The following is a 26203-nucleotide window of genomic DNA, read 5'->3' as shown; positions in this document are numbered from 1 at the left end:
ACAATATCAGATTTTACGTGTCTATTTTGACATTTATAAGTAGATTAACCCATATGTATGCGTAGGCTATAATTGTCTTCAGTTTTGAAGTGAGGTCTATAACCTATCGGAAACTATTTTTTTTTATCCAGTACAGTAGTAGTTCCCCTTTAAAATCATGCGGTCTATAAACCAGGTGATGTAAAGGTCATCTTTTTCTCACAGTTAGCGAGGATGTTATGTGGCCAGTGTCGTGCGCGCGTGAAGTTATCTTTGTATTTAATATTGGTGTTTTAGCGTATAGGAAGTAGTTTCTTGTAAGTGTGTTTTGTTGTCTAGAATATTGTGTATGTGTGTGTTTACGTCATCCTTAGTTCCCGCAAGAGAGAGAGAGAGAGAGCTTCTTTTGTGAGCTGGGTTGTTTGTTTTCCCCTTGTAAGGGTACGTAAGTACATAATTTTATTAAGTAGGCTGATCTTTCGGTACGGGTGTCGCTATTGAAAAGTCTTTGGTGTAGCGGCATCGCTAGATCTAGGTTTTCTTTTTCGTTTCAGGGTGTTAGGCTTGGGCTATGGGAAAGATTGTCACCTTTCCGCCCTTGGAGCCGATCTTAGATATCGTTGATGAGATGGAGGAAGTTGTTGGTCTGTAGAGCGTTGCGAACCCTGTTAGACTGGAGCACCGTATTTTAAGGTGTGCTGGAGCTATTGTAAATAGTTTTATTATGTGTATTTACTGTTGTAACTACCCTTAAGACGTCATCATTGTTATCATAATATGTGATCTGTTCATTAAATTGTTAACTTTCCGCTTGGGTTTTTTAACTAGTGTCAGTTCCCTTATCGTTAACATTAACAGTGTTCTTGTTGAACTATTGCCTTTTAGTTACTACCGTTTAGTTGACTAAAGTTTATTTGGTGCTTGTATTCCTGTATGTTATTTCCTGTTGGGTCTTGCATTACACTGTTCAGAGTGGGGTTCCGGGACCGTAATATCATACCCTATCTGAGCGACTTAACCCACCTGACAGCCAGCACAACATACAACCACCTTTTCCTTTCCAAAACTAAGCCAGCTACCCATTAAAAATGGGTGGACTCAGAGGCGCCCTAAAGATGAGGAAATTAAAAAATTTCCCAGTCTTCTCTAGGATTCGAACCTAGCGATTTACAACTCAGCCACCATAGTCTCCATAGTGCAGTAGCAATGTTTCAGTTGTAGAGTTGTCGTTCTTATTTCCCATTACCCCACTCGCCAGTCGCCACACAGCAACCCAATGAAGAAACAAACTCATTTTTGCAGCAACTGACAGCAACTAACCAGCGGCGGACTGGCATTCGGGCAATTGCCCCGTGGGCTGGTACCCAAATTCATCAGGCGACAGACGAATGAAAGATGAGTAATAAAAAACATCTATAAGGTAAAGAAGCTTTCAAGACAAGAATAGAGACTGAAGACAAGATTAGAGAGCAAAGACAAGCTTAGTGATTAAAAACAATACTTGGGAATGAAGACAAGACTAGAGATTGAAGACAATACTAGAGATTGAAGACAAGACTAGAGATTGAAGACAATACTAGAGATTGAAGACAATACTAGAGATTGAAGACAATACTAGAGATTGAAGAAAAGAATAGGGATTGAAGAAAAGACTAGGGGTTAAAAAAAAAGACTAGGGATTGAAGAAAATACTCGGGATTGAAGAAAAGACTAGGGATTGAAGAAAAGACTAGGGATTGAAGAAAATACTAGAAATTGAAGAAAAGAGTAGAGATTGAAGAAAAGACTAGAGATTGAAGACAAGACTAGAGATTGAAGACAAGACTAGAGATTGAAGAAAAGACGGGATTGAAGACAAGACTAGAGATTGAAGAAAAGACTAGAGATTGAAGGAAAGACTATAGATTGAAGAATATACGACAGATTGAAAACAAGACTAGAGATTGAAGTCTACAGATTAAAGATGTATTACTTTGTAGATGAGAAGAGATTGAAGACAAGACTAGAGATTGAAGAATATACGACAGATTGAAAAAAAGACTGGAGATTGAAAACAAGACTAGAGATTGAAGACTACAGATTAAAGATGTATTACTTTGTAGATGAGTAGAGATTGAAAACAAGACTAGAGATTGAAGACTACAGATTAAAGATGTATTACTTTGTAGATGAGTAGAGATTGAAGACAAGACTAGAGAGTGAACGTGTTTCACAAACAAAACAAGTTTAAATAATATGAATAAATTGAAAACCTCCTTACGTAACTAATTCGAGACCCACAGACTTATGTTCATTGAGTTTTTTTCACTTCTGAAATACCACAACAAGACAACCGAAGTAAGATTGACTGAGACAGCTCTCGGGATTAGTATAATCATACAATTTAGTATATCCAACTTTGTCCTGTGACTACGAGTATTGATTTTAGAGGTAACTGCAAATATCATTTAAGCATTTACAAACATATGGTGGATCACCTTGATTTGATGTAAATTTGAGAGAGAGAGAGAAGAGAGAGAGAGAGAGATACAAAGAGGGAGAAAGGATAAGTAAACTTAAAGGATAAGTATACAAGGATAAGTAAAGGCATTTGGTCGTTGTATCTTACCAAACGTTGATGGGTATATGCTATGGTAGTCCATATCTATAATTTAAAAAAATAAACAAATAATAAAGTTTTTACTTATTACTGCTCGAAACTTGCGTAATAAAATATTGTTATAACCCTATTCACGACGCAAAAGGGTTAACTGTGTGTGATCAGCTGACATATGTGACACAGGCCAGTAATACAGTTTAGCGTGCTATATTGAAAGGCATGGGACAGTACTGGCATGAACTTTGCACGTGAATAGCGCCCGTGTTATGGTCATCTGATCATAAGCCTGAGCAGACCAGAGACACAGTGAGTAAGAAAGCGGCAGTTCAAGACCGGAGAGCGCTGAGACCGGGACTGTTAGTCATGAAGTCGGTCCTGGTGCAGTCCTCCAGTGAAACTTACGAGTCAAGGAAGAGACAGTAGAGTTATGAGTTTCGTACAGTGATATACAGTCTAACGTTGTAGCCGTTGATTGTGTTGCCAATAGTGTCGTATTGGCTGTTTTATTTGACCATTATTAAAGTACCAGATTATTTGGAGCCTTGTTGTCAAGTTCTTGATGTGTTGATGTGCTGTGTGTGTTTAGCAGTGTTTACAGAAGACTGATTAGGAGAGAGGATCGTTACAATATGTATATATTGATTTTATACATCACATCTAATTCACTATAAAGACTTTGAATTAAAAAAAAAAGATTTTCCCTTCTATTCCAAATATTTTGACATCTTAACAGTAGAATGTGGAACTCTTAAGAAATTAGTTTTATTTAATAAACTAAACTGTATCAATTGTCTCCCCTTGACTTAAAATGACACTCAGATAAACTCCCTTTAACATCTCTATACATCTCTATGCAAAATATGAATTTGATACATATTGGTTCGGTGGTATGTATGTACGTGGTTTAGAATAGGAAAAATCTGTATAATAATGAGTAGATGAGATGAGTAGATTAGCGCATGAGATTTTAAGTATGTTTTTTAATGCCTCTATTCAGGTTACTGGTGAATGAGGTCCATTGAAAAAGACAGTCGACAGATCATGTGAGGTGCACCAACGGTCCAACACGTGTAGTATGCAGATATCTTCTTTTTATGCAGTAACGTCTGTATTTCATAAGATAAGATACTGTTATAAACCTGGTGGTGACACAAATGGTCGTAGGCTGTGTGTGTTTTTAGCCTACGCAAATCGCCCCAGTCCAGCGCTAGACGAGCGGTCAACCGTGACCAGTGACAGTACACGCCGGTTCGGCAAGAACCTGTGTGTAAATATTTCACACGCAAGTCACGGCGAAAGTGATCAACTGGAGTGGTCAAGCGACGGTTCTAGAAGGCCAGTAGAGACACTATATAAGAGCGAGTGTGTCAAGACACTTCGTTACCTCGCAATGTGACCAGTACGAGGCGAGAACCAGCACGGTGTGTGAAGTCAGTGCGGAGCAGAGACTAGGTTTTTGTAAAGACAGTGTTAATGTTGTTGCCAATTGCGATGTATTTGAAATTCAACTGACTGATACTTTGGAGCCCTGAGTTGTGAGGTTCTTTAAGTTCCTTGGGTTGTGTGGTGCAGTTTGAAGAGAGCCTGGATAGTAGGGGATACGTTACAATAAGATAAGATTCTTCTTCTTGAAACTGTCAGGTATAGTTGAGCCTTCAGCTCTTGGAACTCTAAGCCAGCAAAAGTGAACAAGAGCTCCCTCTCACTGGCCTGAAAGTGGGTGGGTCAGACTCGCGCACTAAGACCCCTGCCATTTTCCTTTTCTATACTAAGCTAACCGTGCGGGACACGCCATTTATGAACGGCCCCTTGAGGAATAGCGCCTGGATTGTGACAAGGTTGTGGGAGCTTTTTTACAACTCCGCACAGTGCAATGAGGATGCTCTCGCACCCCCTTTGGCACCCCCACTGGAGTCTTGTTTTGCTACCCTTTAGCCTAATCGTTTCCTCCTACGATTGTTTCCACCAGGGCGCCACTATGAGGCAAGGTAGCATGCCCGGGATAAGATAAGACAGTTGAAGCTAAAGGTGTAATAAAGTTCTCCTTCGAGAAATAAAATAATATTGGAGTTATTTCCCTTCTATACATTTCACACACTGACACAGTTACATCCAAAATACACATACATAAATAACCCAAAACGTCTTCAACAATTAAAAGGCAAATTCTTAAGGTCAAAAGTGAAGAAAGGGAAGGGTTACAAAATTACGTTGTTGGTCAATTGACTGTCATGTGATCAGGCATCAGGTCAATTATAAACATGAGACGTAATAGAAGTCGCCTACTCACTATTTAGGCTACACAGTACACACAGATGTAGAGCTACATAGAATGGCATTATAGGCAGGTTGGTGCCTTTCATGATGGCGCACTACAGCTTGTTAAACATAGATCTGGGTTTTTATTGATTGACGGAGAGAATACTTCGCAAACTTCTGGTTTGAAGACGGTCTAAATGTGCTGTGAGCTTCAGTTACCCGCCCCATCCCCCGTTGTCTTGCAGGGAGTTTGAACTAGGAGGCAGATGATCTTCAACTCTGAAGGAACATCAGAAACTTTTAAAACATTTTTGAAACAACAAACAGACTCTTTAATTATTTATTCCAACAGTAATTTCCCTTTAGATGCTGCGCTAAGTAACACATTTTGATTGTGGTCACTCCAAAGCAAAGAGACTTTGGTGCTATTCACTGCTATATTGATAGCATCTAAAGTTATTCTAAATTCTTGCAACAGCTGTTTCCGCTCCTTATAGGCAGAATAGAGGAGTGAGATTTATAACAAACGAACATTCCAATTGGATTTGAGCAACAGATGAGTTAAATTACGTAGCGTAGAGACACTTCAAGACAGAAGAATAATAAGTAAAGTAGCAATAATACATAAAACGCTAAACCATAACTTACAAACAGAAAAACAAAACCTGATGAAATACTCAGAAAGACACAAAGATAGAGGCACATTTCTTATTCCATATGCTCGAACAAATTCATACAAGTGCTCCTTCTTTCCTAGTGCCATTAGAGGATGGAATGGGTTGCCTGAATCAGCCATGAAAACCAACAACTTAGCAGAGTTTAAGTCATTGATTAGATTGACACATGAAATGCGAAGGGCGTAATTTTTTTAAAGTAACGTCTGTAATATATAAGATAAGATGAGATAGCAAGACTCTTCTCTAAATAAATATGTTATGAAGCACACTGGGGTGGATAGTGTAGACGACTGTAGACACTTATTGCTAAAAGCTACGCTGAGTGGGTACCTAGATCTAAAGAAAGTCGATAAGGACCATCCGTTGAACAAAGACTATTGCTAAAAGCTGCGCTGAGTGGGTACCTAGATCTAAAGAAAGTCGATAAGGACCATCCGTTGAACAAAGACTATTGCTAAAAGCTACTCTGAGTGGGTACCTAGATCTAAAGAAAGTCGATAAGGACCATCCGTTGAACAAAGACTATTGCTAAAAGCTACGCTGAGTGGGTACCTAGATCTAAAGAAAGTCGATAAGGACCATCCGTTGAACAAAGACTATTGCTAAAAGCTACGCTGAGTGGGTACCTAGATCTAAAGAAAGTCGATAAGGACCATCCGTTGAACAAAGACTATTGCTAAAAGCTACGCTGAGTGGGTACCTAGATCTAAAGAAAGTCGATAAGGACCATCCGTTGAACAAAGACTATTGCTAAAAGCTACTCTGAGTGGGTACCTAGATCTAAAGAAAGTCGATAAGGACCATCCGTTGAACAAAGACTATTGCTAAAAGCTACTCTGAGTGGGTACCTAGATCTAAAGAAAGTCGATAAGGACCATCCGTTGAACAAAGACTATTGCTAAAAGCTACGCTGAGTGGGTACCTAGATCTAAAGAAAGTCGATAAGGACCATCCGTTAAACAAAGACTATTGCTAAAAGCTACTCTGAGTGGGTACCTAGATCTAAAGAAAGTCGATAAGGACCATCCGTTGAACAAAGACTATTGCTAAAAGCTACGCTGAGTGGGTACCTAGATCTAAAGAAAGTCGATAAGGACCATCCGTTGAACAAAGACTATTGCTAAAAGCTACGCTGAGTGGGTGCCTAGATCTAAAGAAAGTCGATAAGGACCATCGGTTGAACAAAGACTATTGCTAAAAGCTACGCTGAGTGGGTACCTAGATCTAAAGAAAGTCGATAAGGACCATCCGTTGAACAAAGACTATTGCTAAAAGCTACGCTGAGTGGGTACCTAGATCTAAAGAAAGTCGATAAGGACCATCCGTTGAACAAAGACTATTGCTAAAAGCTACTCTGAGTGGGTACCTAGATCTAAAGAAAGTCGATAAGGACCATCCGTTGAACAAAGACTATTGCTAAAAGCTACTCTGAGTGGGTACCTAGATCTAAAGAAAGTCGATAAGGACCATCCGTTGAACAAAGACTATTGCTAAAAGCTACGCTGAGTGGGTACCTAGATCTAAAGAAAGTCGATAAGGACCATCCGTTAAACAAAGACTATTGCTAAAAGCTACTCTGAGTGGGTACCTAGATCTAAAGAAAGTCGATAAGGACCATCCGTTGAACAAAGACTATTGCTAAAAGCTACGCTGAGTGGGTACCTAGATCTAAAGAAAGTCGATAAGGACCATCCGTTGAACAAAGACTATTGCTAAAAGCTACGCTGAGTGGGTACCTAGATCTAAAGAAAGTCGATAAGGACCATCATTTGAACAAAGACTATTGCTAAAAGCTGCGCTGAGTGGGTACCTGGGTACCTAGATCTAAAGAAAGTCGATAAGGACCATCCATTGAACAAAGACTATTGCTAAAAGCTACGCTGAGTGGGTACCTAGATCTAAAGAAAGTTGATAAGGACCATCCGTTGAACAAAGACTATTGCTAAAAGCTACGCTGAGTGGGTACCTAGATCTAAAGAAAGTCGATAAGGACCATCCGTTGAACAAAGACTATTGCTAAAAGCTACGCTGAGTGGGTACCTAGATCTAAAGAAAGTCGATAAGGACCATCCGTTGAACAAAGACTATTGCTAAAAGCTACGCTGAGTGGGTACCTAGATCTAAAGAAAGTCGATAAGGACCATCCGTTGAACAAAGACTATTGCTAAAAGCTACGCTGAGTGGGTACCTAGATCTAAAGAAAGTCGATAAGGACCATCCGTTGAACAAAGACTATTGCTAAAAGCTACGCTGAGTGGGTACCTAGATCTAAAGAAAGTCGATAAGGACCATCCGTTGAACAAAGACTATTGCTAAAAGCTACGCTGAGTGGGTGCCTAGATCTAAAGAAAGTCGATAAGGACCATCGGTTGAACAAAGACTATTGCTAAAAGCTACGCTGAGTGGGTACCTAGATCTAAAGAAAGTCGATAAGGACCATCCGTTGAACAAAGACTATTGCTAAAAGCTACGCTGAGTGGGTACCTAGAGCTAAAGAAAGTCGATAAGGACCATCCGTTGAACAAAGACTATTGCTAAAAGCTACGCTGAGTGGGTACCTAGATCTAAAGAAAGTCGATAAGGACCATCCGTTGAACAAAGACTATTGCTAAAAGCTACGCTGAGTGGGTACCTAGATCTAAAGAAAGTCGATAAGGACCATCCGTTGAACAAAGACTATTGCTAAAAGCTACGCTGAGTGGGTGCCTAGATCTAAAGAAAGTCGATAAGGACCATCCGTTGAACAAAGACTATTGCTAAAAGCTACGCTGAGTGGGTACCTAGATCTAAAGAAAGTCGATAAGGACCATCCGTTAAACAAAGACTATTGCTAAAAGCTACGCTGAGTGGGTACCTAGATCTAAAGAAAGTCGATAAGGACCATCCGTTGAACAAAGACTATTGCTAAAAGCTACGCTGAGTGGGTACCTAGATCTAAAGAAAGTCGATAAGGACCATCCGTTGAACAAAGACTATTGCTAAAAGCTACGCTGAGTGGGTACCTAGATCTAAAGAAAGTCGATAAGGACCATCCGTTGAACAAAGACTATTGCTAAAAGCTACGCTGAGTGGGTATCTAGATCTAAAGAAAGTCGATAAGGACCATCCGTTGAACAAAGACTATTGCTAAAAGCTACGCTGAGTGGGTACCTAGATCTAAAGAAAGTCGATAAGGACCATCCGTTGAACAAAGACTATTGCTAAAAGCTACGCTGAGTGGGTACCTAGATCTAAAGAAAGTCGATAAGGACCATCCATTTAACAAAGACTATTCTAAAATAGGAGAGTCAGGGTATAACAACGGTGTCCACAGCTTGTCTTCAGTGACCTGCGAAGAGTAGCGGAAGCTACCGAAGTCCAAAAGAAATAACTACAAAACTGTTACAAAGGTCGCGGGGCACAGATCTACATTGAATACCAAAAGGACAAAACTCTCCCAATAAGGGCGCAGACAGCGAAAAGAGAACTTAAATCGCTAAAGCCTCAATCTGCTTAAGATGTGTCAAATATATTACACCATGAGTTTAAGTCTTGAAGTAACGCCTGTAATATAAAAGAAAAAATGTCAAGAAGGAACTAGTAGATCTATAATGTATCTAGATTTCTGCCATTCCTGGTCTCCTTAGCCACTGCACTTTTTTTTTTCCGAATCTAAGGCTATCCTATCCCTTTATAGATCAATTCAAGAATTAAATTGAATATTTACCGGACTCATCTGTTTATGTTTGAGTTTCTGTCGTTGTTAGACTTTTCTTAATGGGATTTTCAATAACGTCAACCATGACTAGATCTAGATGTAATTCTCTCTTTTTGTTGAACTTATGCAATCAAAACTTAATGTGGTAAATTTAGTTGATGCAATTAAAGGTGCGTAATATATAGGTTTTATATACATTTACTAGCTGATACCCGTGCTTCGCTACGACTGGAATAGTAGTTATATTTTTTACTTTGACCTAAAATTTTTTTTTTCCTTCAATGGTCGGGGTTGGGCTTTATGATATCGCATTTCTGGATAGTTTTGTTTCTACTTTCACGTGGAACATTATAAACATTATCTAGGTGCGTGAGTGTGTGTATGAATGTTCAGTTTCCAAATCTTCAAATAGTTCTCTGAACTGCCTTTTGATAACGAACCCTAGCCCCTAGCCCTGGTAAAGGTGATCACTATGGGTCAATAACATACTTAATATTCTATAGGCCTACAGCTTTGTACTAACTTCCCTGAAGACTTACTTAGACATAGGTCCTCCCGCGCCGTTCGGCGCATTGGGCGGCAAGCTGTCTCCATAAAGATCTGTCACTGGCAATGTCTGAAGCCTCCTCCCACCTGGTGTCCACTGTTCTGAGGTCCTCCATGAAGGTGTGTCGCCAGGTAATACGAGGACGTCCCTGTTTGCGCTTTCCTCGTTTTAGCTTCCATGTTATCGCAACTCTTGGTGTGAGTAATTCATTTTGACGTAGAACATGTCCCGCAAACCTCATGCGACGCTCAGTCACAACCTCACTAAGTGTTCGACTCCCAGTTCGGCATAGGATTTCCTTGTTTGAGACCCGATCTGTGTAACTGACTCCCAAAATCCGTCTCAGCCATCTCTGTTGAGCCACATTTAGTCTTTTCTCAATTTTGACAGATGACTTCCATGTCTCACATGCATATGTAGCAGTTGGAATGACGATTGTGTTGAGAAGGTATATTTTTGTCTCGAGTCCAATGGCTTCCCTGAAGAATAACACATTAAAGGGATAAAAGTTTATCGTCAGGATTGTAGGCCTACTCTATAATTTGATCACTCATCACGGGCACCATCAGTTGTTACACTTGCTGTCTTGTTTCATGTTAACCCAACTCTTTCAACACAGTTTTTGCTAACAATTAAGGTATCCTGACCTGAGGCTGTATGTTTGAGTGACTCAACCCTGAGTAACTCTTCCGTGAGCGGATATAAATAGGTGTGCTGTGTCCTGCACTTCAGTACCTTCGTCCAATGTGAACGAGTAAAAGTTTCCCTTTTCAGACCTTGCGATCTTTGGGGCAGATGATGTTAAGGTCATCTATTTCTTTGGCCAACGGTTAACGAGCAGGGTGTTATGTGGCCAGCACAACGACCAACCGCCTTTACTTTCTCCAACTAAAGTCAGGTACCCATTAGAGTTGGGTTGACTCAGGGGCGCTCTAAAAATCCAGAAATTCAAAATCCCAGTCTTCACCGGGATTCGAACCCAGGACCTCAGGTTCGGAAGCCAAGCGCTTAACCATTCGACCACCGCGCCCCCACAATGTGAACGAGTACCCCAAAAAAAAATCCTTGCTTGTAGGTGCATTAAATTGCCAGGACACAACATTAGCCTGTGTCCGACAAGCATGTTTTTAAAGGGTTGATTTCGCTTGACAAACTTGTGGAACAACCCCAAGCTGACTTCTGTTGTTTGGTGAAAAAACGTTTTCTGCTTCGTCAGTTTATTAACTCTTTCTCCCCGTAATTATTTACCACATTCTGGTGGAGTCCTCGTTGGTATCGTTAGTTAGGAGAGAAAGAGTTAACAATCTGATTTCTTATTTTTCTTTCTTCATTTTTGAGATTTCATCCGAAAAAAAAAATTCTTTGTTTGGTGATGGTTTACAATGTAGGCCTACTCTATAAAAAAAAACGCGATCGGTTCACAGTACAGAAAGCACACTGCTTTACCTCGAAGGTTGGTAAAAAAATACTTTGCCGTCCAGTGCCATAGTTAGAAACATGAAATTCAATCCAATCCAATAATAAATAAATATTCAAATATAACTCTTTTGGACACAGCTTTAAGACTAAGACTAAGACTGCTGTATTGATCCTTGTGGAAATTTTGTTGTGTTTACTAGGACTTTTTTCGCATATAAAGACAACACAACAGAAGCATACACATAAATAGAACACAACATAAAGAGTTCATTCAGCGACTACACACAGGCATCTTGGCCCTTTTCCTTTTCCATGATCAACGATCGGCGTTGATTAATAAAACATAGCGAAGATTATTTCTGGTTGAGTAAAAACGCTATTCAAATCTGCTCCTGAATGTTTCGACATATTTTGCAATTAGAATAATTTTCATTCTTCAAAGTTTTAGAATTACAGAGAATTTTTTCTTTAGCTTCTTCATCATCACAATCGATAATATAAAATAAAATAAATACTTCAATATAATCTGTTGACAGAAGTTTCACATATTAGGCCTATATAAATATTTGAATGTATTTATTTTTAATATCTATGGATATAATCTGTGAATACACCTAATTTATTTATGTGCGTGTCCGCTGGACTCAGAATATGCTCTTGCGGGCCGCATGTGGCCCGTTTGTTGTGATTTTCCCACACCTGAGCCAGAATGATCTTCAAATGCATGAATGTTATACAGACTCACTGATTTTTTCTCTTCCTAATCATTTATTTGACGAGTCTGTAGAACTGTATAAAGTTGTTGTCAGGACATAATGATACATTAATATGGATAAAGTTTTTTTTTTTTTAAATTCGTCTATATCTGTGTTTTAAAGACACATTAAAAAAATAATTGAGAAAGTTGTCTCAACCTTTAATAATAGTCTTCTTAAGATATCTAGAAATTCTAATAATTTATACCACTTTTTTTAAAACCTTATTCCAAACCATTTTTTAAAACCTTATTCCAAACCATTTTTTAAAACCTTATTCCAAACCATTTTTTAAAACCTTATTCCACGTTTTTTTTTTCTTCTATGGTCTCTGCAGTATCAAACTTGTTTCGTCCATTTCTTTCTGTTTCATTCTGTTTTTTGTTTACTGTGGAATGGGAGGGTTGCTTATTCGTAATGATTCAGTTCAAATGTAAATAAGTTCAAAATTGTTTACTTTTATAAAGTACAATATATCTGTCAAACGCAGTTCATCTTTTAATACATTTTTAGTTAGTTCTTAGCATTCCTAGTTTTTCTCTCTGTGATTCATTTCACTCGACACACACGCACACACATATATATATAGGCATATATGTTTATATTTGAAAGATTTTAATCCAAGATCAGATGTTACTTTTATTTATTTATAACCGCCTGAAAAATAAAAGTGGATTTAAAAGGAAACAGCTGATGTTGACATAGGTCTCCGTTAGAATGTTCAGCAGTCATCACGGCCGTAGCTACTTAATAACCTTAAACCAACTACTTAACCCGTCAGTCAAACTGAAATGGGCTGACGTTAATCAGGAACGCTAAACCTAGCGTGCATTTGTTCGTGCTATTGACACATTCATAAAGGTTTGAATAGAAATCGCTAAAAGTTAATTCTTCTCTCACATACGTCATTATTTTATATATAACTTTCAAAGGCGTAGTCATGTTGTGGGCGCAGGGCAATGCTACTACAGTCTCAATTTTATGAGGAAAACAGAGTATTCATATATTTGAATTAAAAATTGTAAGCTATTATGTATTACTAAGCATTGACTTCTACCACCGAAGCAAAAGCCACCTTAACCTGCGCTATCTGTAGACGGGAGTGTCTCTCCAAAATAGGGCTCCACAGCCACATGAGGGAGTGTGCTCTGAGAGGAACCATAGTCGTTCTACGACTGAAGGAGGCCAATGAATGGGACCGAATGGTTATCGGCTTATAAGGATTGGGGGGGGGGGGGTTTACAATGTATTCCTTCATCTCCTAACTCGTTTCTTACCTTTAACTTTTGTTTAAATTATTGTTGCGTTTCTATAGGTCAGTTATCTGTTTTACTAAAGTCCTTATTCTCTAACACTGTGGTGTTGCGTTTTGCTTAATGACTAGTCTCTAAATAAAACTAAACTAACACACACACATAAATATATATATATATATTCAAGAAAGGAAAAAATGGTGGGCATAAAAATATGCCATTGATTAATTAATCCTAAGAAATTATTACTTGGGTATGAGCTGGAAAACTTGGTGTATTTCTAAATTAACAATATGGATGTTCTCCTTGAGAAGCCGCCTATGTCTTGTTAAAATGTGTCGATAATTCACATTCCTTGCAAACATAACAAAAGATGTCAAGCCTATATAATAGAAAGTGTCAGAGTTCTCTATCAGCCCAGTACCTAGTGAACTACAGGTTTACTTTCAAGTCTTCTAGAGTTTAGCAAAGTCTCTCATCAGTAGGCACAATGGTAGGGACATATGTACGTTAATTTGCTTGTTTCAAACAATTAACTGCACACACACACACACACACACAAACATATATATATATATATATATATATATATATATATATATATATATATATATATATATAGATAGATAGATAGATAGATAGATAGATAGATAGATAGATAGACAGACAGATAGATAGATAGGCAGACAGACAGACAGAAAGATAGATAGACAGACAGATTGATAGACAGACATACAGATAGATAGACAAATAGACAGACAGACAGACAAATAGATAGACAGATTGATAGACAGACAGACAGATAGATAGACAGACAGATAGATAGATAGACAGACAGATAGATAGATAGACAGACAGACAGATAGATAGACAGAAAGATATATAGATAGACAGATAGATAGATAGACAGATAGATAGATAGACAGACAGAGAGATAGATAGATAGACAGACAGATAGATAGACAGACAGACAGACATATAGATATATAGATAGACAGACAAATTGATAGACAGACAGACAGACAGATAGACAGATAGATAGACAGACAGATTGATAGACAGACAGACAGACAGATATATATATATATATAGATAGATAGATAGTTAGATAGATAGATAGATAGATAGATAGATAGATAGATAGATAGATAGATAGATAGATAGATAGATAGATAGATATAGATATGTTGTAGAGTTTGTTAATAAACCCTTAAATATGAGTAGAAATAAAGAAAGTACAGTGATAATATTATATTAATTGTTGGCCTCCTTCAGCCGTAACGATTATGGTTTATCTCCTAGAATCGAGATGAACGCCATGGCATAATTTATGGTCGGAACGATGTCACCCACACAGCAGTTTCCCCCTGTCCAAGCGGCTGATGCGTGTCGGCTGATATGTCCAACGGAACGGAAATATCTGTTGCAGTTTGGGAGCAGTAGCGCGCCAGTTCTGCCAGGCTGCTGCACAGTGTGCCACAAAATGCCTTCGGGTCACCAGCCCCTGATTTGTCCTCATATCTAGGCCCTATGAACGAACAACAGATACACACTTTCTAATCCGCTAAGGCAGCAGCTCTCAACCTTTTAGGCTCGGCGACCCCTTTTTTTTACCATCCCCCACTCTGCCGCTACCCCCCCCCCCAGCAATAGAAGAATAGACAAAATCAATCCTTATTTTCGATGGTCTTAGGCGACCCCCTGGAAAATCGTCAATCGACCCGCAAAGGGGTCGCGACCCACAGGTTGAAAACCCCTGCGCTAAGGGAACTAACTCTTATAAAATACAAGTATGACAGAGAAGCCGAAAACTGTATGCCATAATATCAGTGCCAAAAACAGTCAGTACATCACTCTCAACAGTGTCGTTATAGTTTCAAAATATCTGTAGCAATTCGTCCACGTCCTTCAGGGACACCCTCAAAGCTTCTCTGAAGGCGTTTAGCATAGACCCAGCCACCTGGGAGACAGAGGCACATGACAGAGCATCATGGCGTCGCGCTGTGAAAACTGGCTCACAGGTTGCTGAGGAAAAAAGAATAACGCTGGCAGAAGAAAAACGCCAGAGAAGAAAAGCAAGTCTTTTAGAATAATCTATAACGTTTTAGTTATTTAAAGTTACAGATTTAAAAAAAAATGTTTAAGAAGTATAGCCGAAAAAGAAGATTAAGATTTATCATTCAAAAAGAAAATTTATTTGAAAGTAATTTATATAAGCACCAATATTAAATTATAAAGGACGTGTGGCTTTGTCCGTTAAATGGTGGCTTTTGGAGCCAAAGGTACGAGGTTCAAATCTCTCTGTAAGCACAAACATATACAAATTTTTTTTGTCAAAAACAAAAAACAAAAATCTGTACAACGAAATCGTAAGTAAATAATGATAATTTTGTCTAAATATATATATATATATTCTTAGAAAAAATAAACAATAGTAAGTCCAATGTATTGTTTTTTTATTGTTCATATACATTTTCAAAAAATTTTATGTCTTAAAGTGAACAGATATCTAGAACTTTTTTTTTTCTTTTTTTTTAGGAAACCTCAGCTTTTTAGCTTTTGACTTCAGTTTTCTAGCTTAGTACATCCTAGGAATCATTGGGCTTTTGCCTCTTTTCTCTGCTTCTTTTTTTGGGCGTTGCCTCTTTTTTGGGCGTTGCCTCTTTTTTGGGCTCTTGGCCTCTATATTGGGGCTTCTTTTTTTTTTTTTTTTTTTTAATTATTTTTTTCAAAGAAAACACACAAAGCATCATTCTAAATTAATAATAACGCAAGGAAAATTTCATAAAAAAAAACAAACATTTTTATCAAAGTCATATTCCAGGATTTACAGTATAATCGCGGAGTAGGCTGCATCGAAGATGCATGAAATGGTGACTGAGAGTGGTCTGGAAACTGATGACAGCAGAGGTTCAAAAAAATGATGACAGCAAAGGTCAGGAAAAAGGTGACAGCAAAGGTCCATAAAATGATGACAGTAAATGTCCAGAAATTGGTGAAAAAAACATTCACAAAATATTTTAAAAGTGTTCCTTTTTAAGATGAAATTTATTTTTATTATTATTTATTGTAATAGTGTTTTTTTTTTTAATTTTCTGTTATTATTCAAATAATCAATCGCATTCCATGTTTGTAAAAAGTTAAAACTAGTGGCCCTTCTACAGTCATTCGAAAGTACACACGACTTGTTTTGTTTGGTTATTAATTAAAGTAGTTGGATTTCCTTTCAAAATTTGCGATCTATAGAGTAGAAAATGATCTGATTATCTGATTCGTTAACGAACAATGTTGCCAGCACCAGTCTGAAAGTGTTATTTTTTCCCAAATTACGATACAAAACTGGGTTTAGATGGACTTAGAATAGCTAAGGACAATTATGAAATTGTAATATCTTTGTCCAGATATCAAACCAAGATTTCAGTGTCGGGAGCCTAACGGTTGACTGGTTACTCTTTATGAAGTACTATTTGGCAAAATAATGGACATTAGGTTCTTCAAAATATATAAAGAACGTATAAAACGTATATTTGGTTGTTTATAAAAACGTACAAGTTTTAATAACTTTTAATTGTAGGTTTCAAAAATAATTAGAAGATAATGGATGTTTTAGATTATTTATAATATACAATTGTAAAATATTTATCTAATTATTATGCCTATTTAATTCTAAAACTAAAATAAATATTTTTTTATTATAAAAAATGCAAAAATTTTCTTTAGAAAATGTCAATAGAGTTCTCTATGTCACTCTGTTACGAAAATAATGTACGGAAAGGTCAACCTTCAAAGGTAGATAACTGTTGGAAAAAAGGTTTATCTATTTTTAATATGTATAATTATTACTAGACTAACAATTTTAAAGGTCAACCGTAAGAAAATATGACACATAAAACCTTTTTTTTTTGTTTTGCTTATTCTTTTAGAATAATCTATAACGTCTTAGTTATTTAAAGTTACAGATTTTAAAAAAAATGTTTATGAAGTATAGCCGAAAAAGAAGATTAAGATTTATCATTCAAAAAGAAAATTTATTTGAAAGTAATTTATATAGACTCTAATTTTAAATTATATAGGACGGGTGGCTTTGTCCGTTAAATGGTGGCTTTTGGAGCCAAAGGTACGAGGTTCAAATCTCTCTGTAAGCATAAACATATACAATTTTTTTTTGTCAAAAACAAAAATCTGTACAACGAAATTTTAAGTAAATAATGATAATTTTGTCTAAATATATATATATATTCTTTATTCTTAGAAAAAAAAAACAATAGTAAGTCTAATGTATTGTTTTTTATTGTTCATATACATTTTCAAAAAATTTTATGTCTTAAAGTGAACAGATATCTAGAACTTTTTTTTTCTTTTTTTTTTAGGAAACCTCAGCTTTTTAGCTTTTGACTTCAGTTGTCTAGCTTAGTACATCCTATGAATCCTTGGGCTTTTGCCTCTTTTCTTTGCCTCTTTTTTGGGCGTTGCCTCTTTTTTGGGCTCTTGGCCTCTATATTGGGCTTCTTTTTATTTTTATTTTTTTTTTTTATTATTTTTTTCAAAGAAAACACACAAAGCATCATTCTAAATTACTAATAACGCAAGGAAAATTTCATTAAAAAAAAACAAAACATTTTTATCAAAGTCATATTCCAGGATTTACAGTATAATCGCGGAGTAGGCTGCATCGAAGATCCATAAAATGGTTACGGTGGAGGGTCCAGCAAATAATGACAGCACAGGTTCAAAAAAATGATGACAGCAAAGGTCCAGAAAAAGGTGACAGCAAAGGTCCATAAAATGATGACAGCAAATGTCCAGAAATTGGTGAAAAAAACATTCACAAAATATTTTGAAAGTGTTCCTTTTTAAGATGAAATTTATTTTTATTATTATTTATTGTAATAGTGTTTTTTTTTTTAATTTTCTGTTTTTGTTTTATTTTTTTTTAAACAATTTAGTAGTCCATTTGGTCCATTTTCATGAAATCCTGTCCTGTTTGGGTTGTCTTGAAAATTTATTAATTTGGTCAAAGGGATGTAACCAAAAGAAATTGCCAGCTTGCATCTTCCAGTCCTAATTGTCTCTCTTGTTGAAAAAAAAATTAATAAAAAATTTATTGGTAATTTTTAGTAATTATAATTTTAAAGCTAATAAATGATGTATTAAATACATACACATGCACATTTTTAATAGTTATTACTTATACAAACACACACACCAATACATTCAAACTTATTTTCTTCATTGTTTAAACAGACGTTGAACGTTGTCCAAAGTTTATACATATGTTACGTTAATGTCAGGGTTATGTATGGAATAATAAAATGCAATGTTTATTTGTTGTTACTTTGGTATGAGTTATATTCATGTTTTATGTACTTTGAGGTTATGAATGTGATAAGTCTGCACGTGATGTAAACTTATTTTCTTAATTTTCTTTCTATGTGTTTGAGAAAGAGTAAGTATGTTTGTCCTTCGTTATCTCTGCAGAATGGAAGACCACCGCATCCCTAAACGACTCTTGTATGGCCAACTAAGCGAAGGAAAGCGCTCTCAGGGTTGTCAAAGATAGCGCTTCAGGGACACCCTCAAAGCTTCTCTGAAGGCGTTTAGCATAGACCCAGCCACCTGGGAGACAGAGGCACATGACAGAGCATCATGGCGTCGCGCTGTGAAAACTGGCTCACAGGTTGCTGAGGAAAAAAGAATAACGCTGGCAGAAGAAAAACGCCAGAGAAGAAAAGCAAGTCAAACGACACTAGCTCTAGCTGGAATAACCTGCCAAGTGTGCGGCCGAACATTCCGGGCTTACATAGGTCTCACCAGCCACAAGAGGAGGCATGAAACCCCAGTGCAAAGCCCTCAGCCCCTTGGATGACAAACTGGTCATCCTCGAACCACGATGGACGAACTATATCTATATATCTCTTTGTGGAACAAGAAGTTAGATCGTAATAAATACAAGTGTATCTAAGATGTTGTATTTTGAACGTATTGAAAATTGTATATTTTAAGTATGATTGGCCCTTCTATTTTTTTTTAAAGTATACTCCTTTAAAGATTCAGTCTTTGTTATTATTCAAATAATCAATCACATTCCATGTTTGTAAAAAAATAAGACTAGTGGCCCTTCTACAGTCATTCGAAAGTACACACGACTTGTTTTGTTTGGTTATTAATTAAAGATGTTGGATTTCCTTTCAGAATTTGCGATCTATAGAGTAGAGAATGATCTGATCATCTGCTTCGTTAACAAACAATGTTGCCAGCACCAGTCTGAAAGTGTTTTTTTTTACCCAAATTACGATACAAAACTGGGTTTGGATGGACTTAGAATAGCTAAGGACAATTATGAAATTGTAATATCTTTGTCGAGATATCAAACAAAGATTTCAGTGTCGGGAGCCTAATGGTTGACTGGTTACTCTTTATGTAGTATTATTCAGCAAAATAATGGACATTAGGTTCTTCAAAATATATAAAGAACGTATAAAACGTATATTTGGTTGTTTATAAAAACGTACAAGTTTTAATAACTTTTAATTGTAGGTTTCAAAAATAATTAGAAGATAATGGATGTTTTAGATTTTTTATAATATACAATTGTAAAATATTTATCTAATTATTATGCCTATTTAATTCTAAAACTAAAACAAATATTTTTTTATTATAAAAAATGCAAAAATTTTCTTTAGAAAATGTCAATAGAGTTCTCTATGTCACTCTGTTACGAAAATAATGTACGGAAAGGTCAACCTTCAAAGGTAGATAACTGTTGGAAAAAAGGTTTATCTATTTTTAATATGTATAATTATTACTAGACTAACAATTTTAAAGGTCAACCGTAAGAAAATATGACACATAAAACCTTTTTTTTTGTTTTGCTTATTCTTTTAGAATAATCTATAACGTCTTAGTTATTTATAGTTACAGATTTAAAAAAAAATGTTTATGATATAAACGAAAAAGAAGATTAAGATTTATCATTCAAAAAGAAAATTTATTTAAAAGTAATTTATATAAACTAAAACTTTAAATGTTCATATAGGACGTGTGGCTTTGTCCGTTAAATGGTGGCTTTTGGAGAAAAAGGTACGAGGTTCAAATCTCTCTGTAAGCACAAACATATACAAATTTTTTTGTCAAAATAAAAAAAAAAAAATCTGTACAACGAAATTGTAAGTAAATAATGATAATTTTGTCTAAATATATATATATATATTCTTTATTCTTAGAAAAAAAAACAATAGTAAGTCTAATGCATTGGTTTTTATTGTTCATATACATTTTCAAAAAATTTTTTCTTAAAGTGAACAGATATCTAGAACTTTTTTTTTTCTTGTTTTTTAAGGAAACCTCAGATTTTTAGCTTTTGACTTCAGTTGTCTAGCTTAGTACATCCTAGGAATCCTTGGGCTTTTGCCTCTTTTCTTTGCCTCTTTTTTGGGCGTTGCCTCTTTTTTGGGCTCTTGGCCTCTATATTGGGCTTCTTTTTATTTTTTATTATTATTATTTTTTTTTTTCAAAGAAAACACACAAAGCATCATTCTAAATTACTAATAACGCAAGGAAAATTTCATTAAAAAAAAACAAAACATTTTTATCAAAGTCATATTCCAGGATTTACAGTATAATCGCGGAGTAGGCTGCATCGAAGATACATAAAATGGTTACAGTAGTAAGTCCAACAAATAATGACAGCACAGGTTCAAAAAAACGATGACAGCAAAGGTCCAGAAAAAGGTGACAGCAAAGGTCCATAAAATGATGACAGCAAATGTCCAGAAATTGGTGAAAAAAACATTCACAAAATATTTTGAAAGTGTTCCTTTTTAAGATGAAATTTATTTTTATTATTATCTATTGTAATAGTGTTTTTTTTTTAATTTTCTGTTTTTGTTTTATTTTTTTTTAACAATTTAGTAGTCCATTTGGTCCATTTTCATGAAATCCTGTCCTGTTTGGGTTGTCTTGAAAATTTATTAATTTGGTCAAAGGGATGTAACCAAAAGAAATTGCCAGCTTGCATCTTCCAGTCCTAATTGTCTCTCTTTTTGAAAAAAAAAATAATAATTTATTGGTAATTTTTAGTAATTATAATTTTAAAGCAAATAAATGATGTATTAAATACATACACATGCACATTTTTAATAGTTATTACTTATACAAACACACACACCAATACATTCAAACTTATTTTCTTCATTGTTTAAACAGACGTTGAACGTTGTCCAAAGTTTATATATGTATTCCGTTAATGTCAGGGTTATGTATGGAATAATAAAATGCAATGTTTATTTGTTGTAACTTTGGTATGAGTTATATTCATGTTTTATGTACTTTGAGGTTATGAATGTGATAAGTCTGCACGTGATGTAAACTTATTTTCTTAATTTTCTTTCTATGTGTTTGAGAAAGAGTAAGTATGTTTGTCCTTCGTTATCTCTGCAGAATGGAAGACCACCGCATCCCTAAACGACTCTTGTATGGCCAACTAAGCGAAGGAAAGCGCTCTCAGGGTTGTCAAAGATAGCGCTTCAGGGACACCCTCAAAGCTTCTCTGAAGGCGTTTAGCATAGACCCAGCCACCTGGGAGACAGAGGCACATGACAGAGCATCATGGCGTCGCGCTGTGAAAACTGGCTCACAGGTTGCTGAGGAAAAAAGAATAACGCTGGCAGAAGAAAAACGCCAGAGAAGAAAAGCAAGTCAAACGACACTAGCTCTAGCTGGAATAACCTGCCAAGTGTGCGGCCGAACATTCCGGGCTTACATAGGTCTCACCAGCCACAAGAGGAGGCATGAAACCCCAGTGCAAAGCCCTCAGCCCCTTGGATGACAAACTGGTCATCCTCGAACCACGATGGACGAACTATATCTATATATCTCTTTGTGGAACAAGAAGTTAGATCGTAATAAATACAAGTGTATCTAAGATGTTGTATTTTGAACGTATTGAAAATTGTATATTTTAAGTATGATTGGCCCTTCTATTTTTTTTTAAAGTATACTCCTTTAAAGATTCAGTCTTTGTTATTATTCAAATAATCAATCACATTCCATGTTTGTAAAAAGTTAAGACTAGTGGCCCTTCTACAGTCATTCGAAAGTACACACGACTTGTTTTGTTTGGTTATTAATTAAAGATGTTGGATTTCCTTTCAGAATTTGCGATCTATAGAGTAGAGAATGATCTGATCATCTGCTTCGTTAACGAACAATGTTGCCAGCACCAGTCTGAAAGTGTTTTTTTTTTTACCCAAATTACGATACAAAACTGGGTTTGGATGGACTTAGAATAGCTAAGGACAATTATGAAATTGTAATATCTTTGTCGAGATATCAAACAAAGATTTCAGTGTCGGGAGCCTAATGGTTGACTGGTTACTCTTTATGTAGTATTATTCAGCAAAATAATGGACATTAGGTTCTTCAAAATATATAAAGAACGTATAAAACGTATATTTGGTTGTTTATAAAAACGTACAAGTTTTAATAACTTTTAATTGTAGGTTTCAAAAATAATTAGAAGATAATGGATGTTTTAGATTTTTTATAATATACAATTGTAAAATATTTATCTAATTATTATGCCTATTTAATTCTAAAACTAAAACAAATATTTTTTTATTATAAAAAATGCAAAAATTTTCTTTAGAAAATGTCAATAGAGTTCTCTATGTCACTCTGTTACGAAAATAATGTACGGAAAGGTCAACCTTCAAAGGTAGATAACTGTTGGAAAAAAGGTTTATCTATTTTTAATATGTATAATTATTACTAGACTAACAATTTTAAAGGTCAACCGTAAGAAAATATGACACATAAAACCTTTTTTTTTGTTTTGCTTATTCTTTTAGAATAATCTATAACGTCTTAGTTATTTAAGTTACAGATTTTTTAAAAAAATGTTTATGAAGTATAGCCGAAAAAGAAGATTAAGATTTATCATTCAAAAAGAAAATTTATTTAAAAGTAATTTAAATAGCCTCAAATTTTAAATGTTTATATAGGACGTGTGGCTTTGTCCGTTAAATGGTGGCTTTTGAAGCCAAAGGTACGAGGTTCAAATCTCTCTGTAAGCACAAACATATACAAATTTTTTTTGTCAAAATAAAAAAAAAATCTGTACAACGAAATTGTAAGAAAATAATGATAATTTTGTCTAAATATATATATATATATTCTTTATTTTTAGAAAAAAAAAACAATAGTAAGTCTAATGTATTGTTTTTTATTGTTCATATACATTTTCAAAAAATTTTGTCTTAAAGTGAACAGATATCTAGAACTTTTTTTTTCTTTTTTTTTTAAGGAAACCTCAGATTTTTAGCTTTTGACTTCAGTTGTCTAGCTTAATACATCCTAGGAATCCTTGGGCTTTTGCCTCTTTTCTTTGCCTCTTTTTTGGGCGTTGCCTCTTTTTTGGGCTCTTGGCCTTTATATTGGGCTTCTTTTTATTTTTTATTATTTTTTTATTTTTTTTTCAAAGAAAACACTTAAAGCATCATTCTAAATTACTAATAACGCAAGGAAAATTTCATAAAAAAAAAAAAACATTTTTATCAAAGTCATATTCCAGGATTTACAGTATAATCGCGGAGTAGGCTGCATCGAAGATCCATAAAATGTTTACAGTGTGAAGTCCAGCAAATAATGACAGCACAGGATCAAATAAATGATGACAGCAAAGGTCCAGAAAAAGGTGACAGCAAAGGTCCATAAAATGATGACAGCAAATGTCCAGAAATTGGTGAAAAAAACATTCACAAAATATTTTGAAAGTGTTCCTTTTTAAGATGAAATTTATTTTTATTATTATTTATTGTAATAGTGTTTTTTTTTAATTTTCTGTTTTTGTTTTATTTTTTTTTAACAATTTAGTAGTCCATTTGGTCCATTTTCATGAAATCCTGTCCTGTTTGGGTTGTCTTGAAAATTTATTAATTTAGTCAAAGGGATGTAACCAAAAGAAATTGCCAGCTTGAATCTTCCAGTCCTAATTGTCTCTCTTGTTGAAAAAAAAATTAATAAATAATTTATAGGTAATTTTTAGTAATTATAATTTTAAAGCAAATAAATGATGTATTAAATACATACACATGCACATTTTTAATAGTTATTACTTATACAAACACACACACCAATACATTCAAACTTATTTTCTTCATTTTTTAAACAGACGTTGAACGTTGTCCAAAGTTTATGCATATGTTCCGTTAATGTCAGGGTTATGTATGGAATAATAAAATGCAATGTTTATTTGTTGTAACTTTGGTATGAGTTATATTCATGTTTTATGTACTTTGAGGTTATGAATGTGATAAGTCTGCACGTGATGTAAACTTATTTTCTTAATTTTCTTTCTATGTGTTTGAGAAAGAGTAAGTATGTTTGTCCTTCGTTATCTCTGCAGAATGGAAGACCACCGCATCCCTAAACGACTCTTGTATGGCCAACTAGGCGAAGGAAAGCGCTCTCAGGGTTGTCAAAGATAGCGCTTCAGGGACACCCTCAAAGCTTCTCTGAAGGCGTTTAGCATAGACCCAGCCACCTGGGAGACAGAGGCACATGACAGAGCATCATGGCGTCGCGCTGTAAAAACTGGCTCACAGGTTGCTGAGGAAAAAAGAATAACGCTGGCAGAAGAAAAACGCCAGAGAAGAAAAGCAAGTCAAACGACACTAGCTCTAGCTGGAATAACCTGCCAAGTGTGCGGCCGAACATTCCGGGCTTACATAGGTCTCACCAGCCACAAGAGGAGGCATGAAACCCCAGTGCTAAGCCCTCAGCCCCTTGGATGACAAACTGGTCATCCTCGAACCACGATGGACGAACTATATCTATATATCTCTTTGTGGAACAAGAAGTTAGATCGTAATAAATACAAGTGTATCTAAGATGTTGTATTTTGAACGTATTGAAAATTGTATATTTTAAGTATGATTGGCCCTTCTATTTTTTTTTAAAGTATACTCCTTTAAAGATTCAGTCTTTGTTATTATTCAAATAATCAATCACATTCCATGTTTGTAAAAAGTTAAGACTAGTGGCCCTTCTACAGTCATTCGAAAGTACACACGACTTGTTTTGTTTGGTTATTAATTAAAGATGTTGGATTTCCTTTCAGAATTTGCGATCTATAGAGTAGAGAATGATCTGATCATCTGCTTCGTTAACGAACAATGTTGCCAGCACCAGTCTGAAAGTGTTTTTTTTTTACCCAAATTACGATACAAAACTGGGTTTGGATGGACTTAGAATAGCTAAGGACAATTATGAAATTGTAATATCTTTGTCGAGATATCAAACAAAGATTTCAGTGTCGGGAGCCTAATGGTTGACTGGTTACTCTTTATGTAGTATTATTCAGCAAAATAATGGACATTAGGTTCTTCAAAATATATAAAGAACGTATAAAACGTATATTTGGTTGTTTATAAAAACGTACAAGTTTTAATAACTTTTAATTGTAGGTTTCAAAAATAATTAGAAGATAATGGATGTTTTAGATTTTTTATAATATACAATTGTAAAATATTTATCTAATTATTATGCCTATTTAATTCTAAAACTAAAACAAATATTTTTTTATTATAAAAAATGCAAAAATTTTCTTTAGAAAATGTCAATAGAGTTCTCTATGTCACTCTGTTACGAAAATAATGTACGGAAAGGTCAACCTTCAAAGGTAGATAACTGTTGGAAAAAAGGTTTATCTATTTTTAATATGTATAATTATTACTAGACTAACAATTTTAAAGGTCAACCGTAAGAAAATATGACACATAAAACCTTTTTTTTTTGTTTTGCTTATTCTTTTAGAATAATCTATAACGTCTTAGTTATTTAAGTTACAGATTTTTAAAAAAATGTTTATGAAGTATAGCCGAAAAAGAAGATTAAGATTTATCATTCAAAAAGAAAATTTATTTAAAAGTAATTTATATAGACCCAAATTTTAAATGTTCATGTGTGGCTTTGTCCGTTAAATGGTGGCTTTTGGAGCCAAAGGTACGAGGTTCAAATC

The 26203-nt window shown here is 35.2% G+C and overlaps 2 long non-coding RNA genes across 2 annotated transcripts; both read left to right on the top strand.

The window, feature by feature from the left end:
• The first annotated feature begins 271 nt into the window (after positions 1–271).
• On the top strand, positions 272–4584 carry LOC129928499 (uncharacterized). The gene is made up of 3 exons (XR_008780008.1): positions 272–420; positions 534–672; positions 3576–4584. It is a non-coding gene; the product is annotated as an uncharacterized LOC129928499 (long non-coding RNA).
• Positions 4585–13468: 8884 nt separating this feature from the next.
• On the top strand, positions 13469–22331 carry LOC129928869 (uncharacterized). The gene is made up of 2 exons (XR_008780400.1): positions 13469–13678; positions 18664–22331. It is a non-coding gene; the product is annotated as an uncharacterized LOC129928869 (long non-coding RNA).
• Positions 22332–26203: the final 3872 nt, after the last annotated feature.

The sequence above is a fragment of the Biomphalaria glabrata genome, chromosome 10 (assembly GCF_947242115.1).
Source record: "Biomphalaria glabrata chromosome 10, xgBioGlab47.1, whole genome shotgun sequence".
NCBI classification, from domain to species: domain Eukaryota; kingdom Metazoa; phylum Mollusca; class Gastropoda; family Planorbidae; genus Biomphalaria; species Biomphalaria glabrata.
The sequence above is the reverse complement of the archived record's forward strand: the minus strand, read 5'-3'. Positions and strand labels throughout refer to the sequence as shown.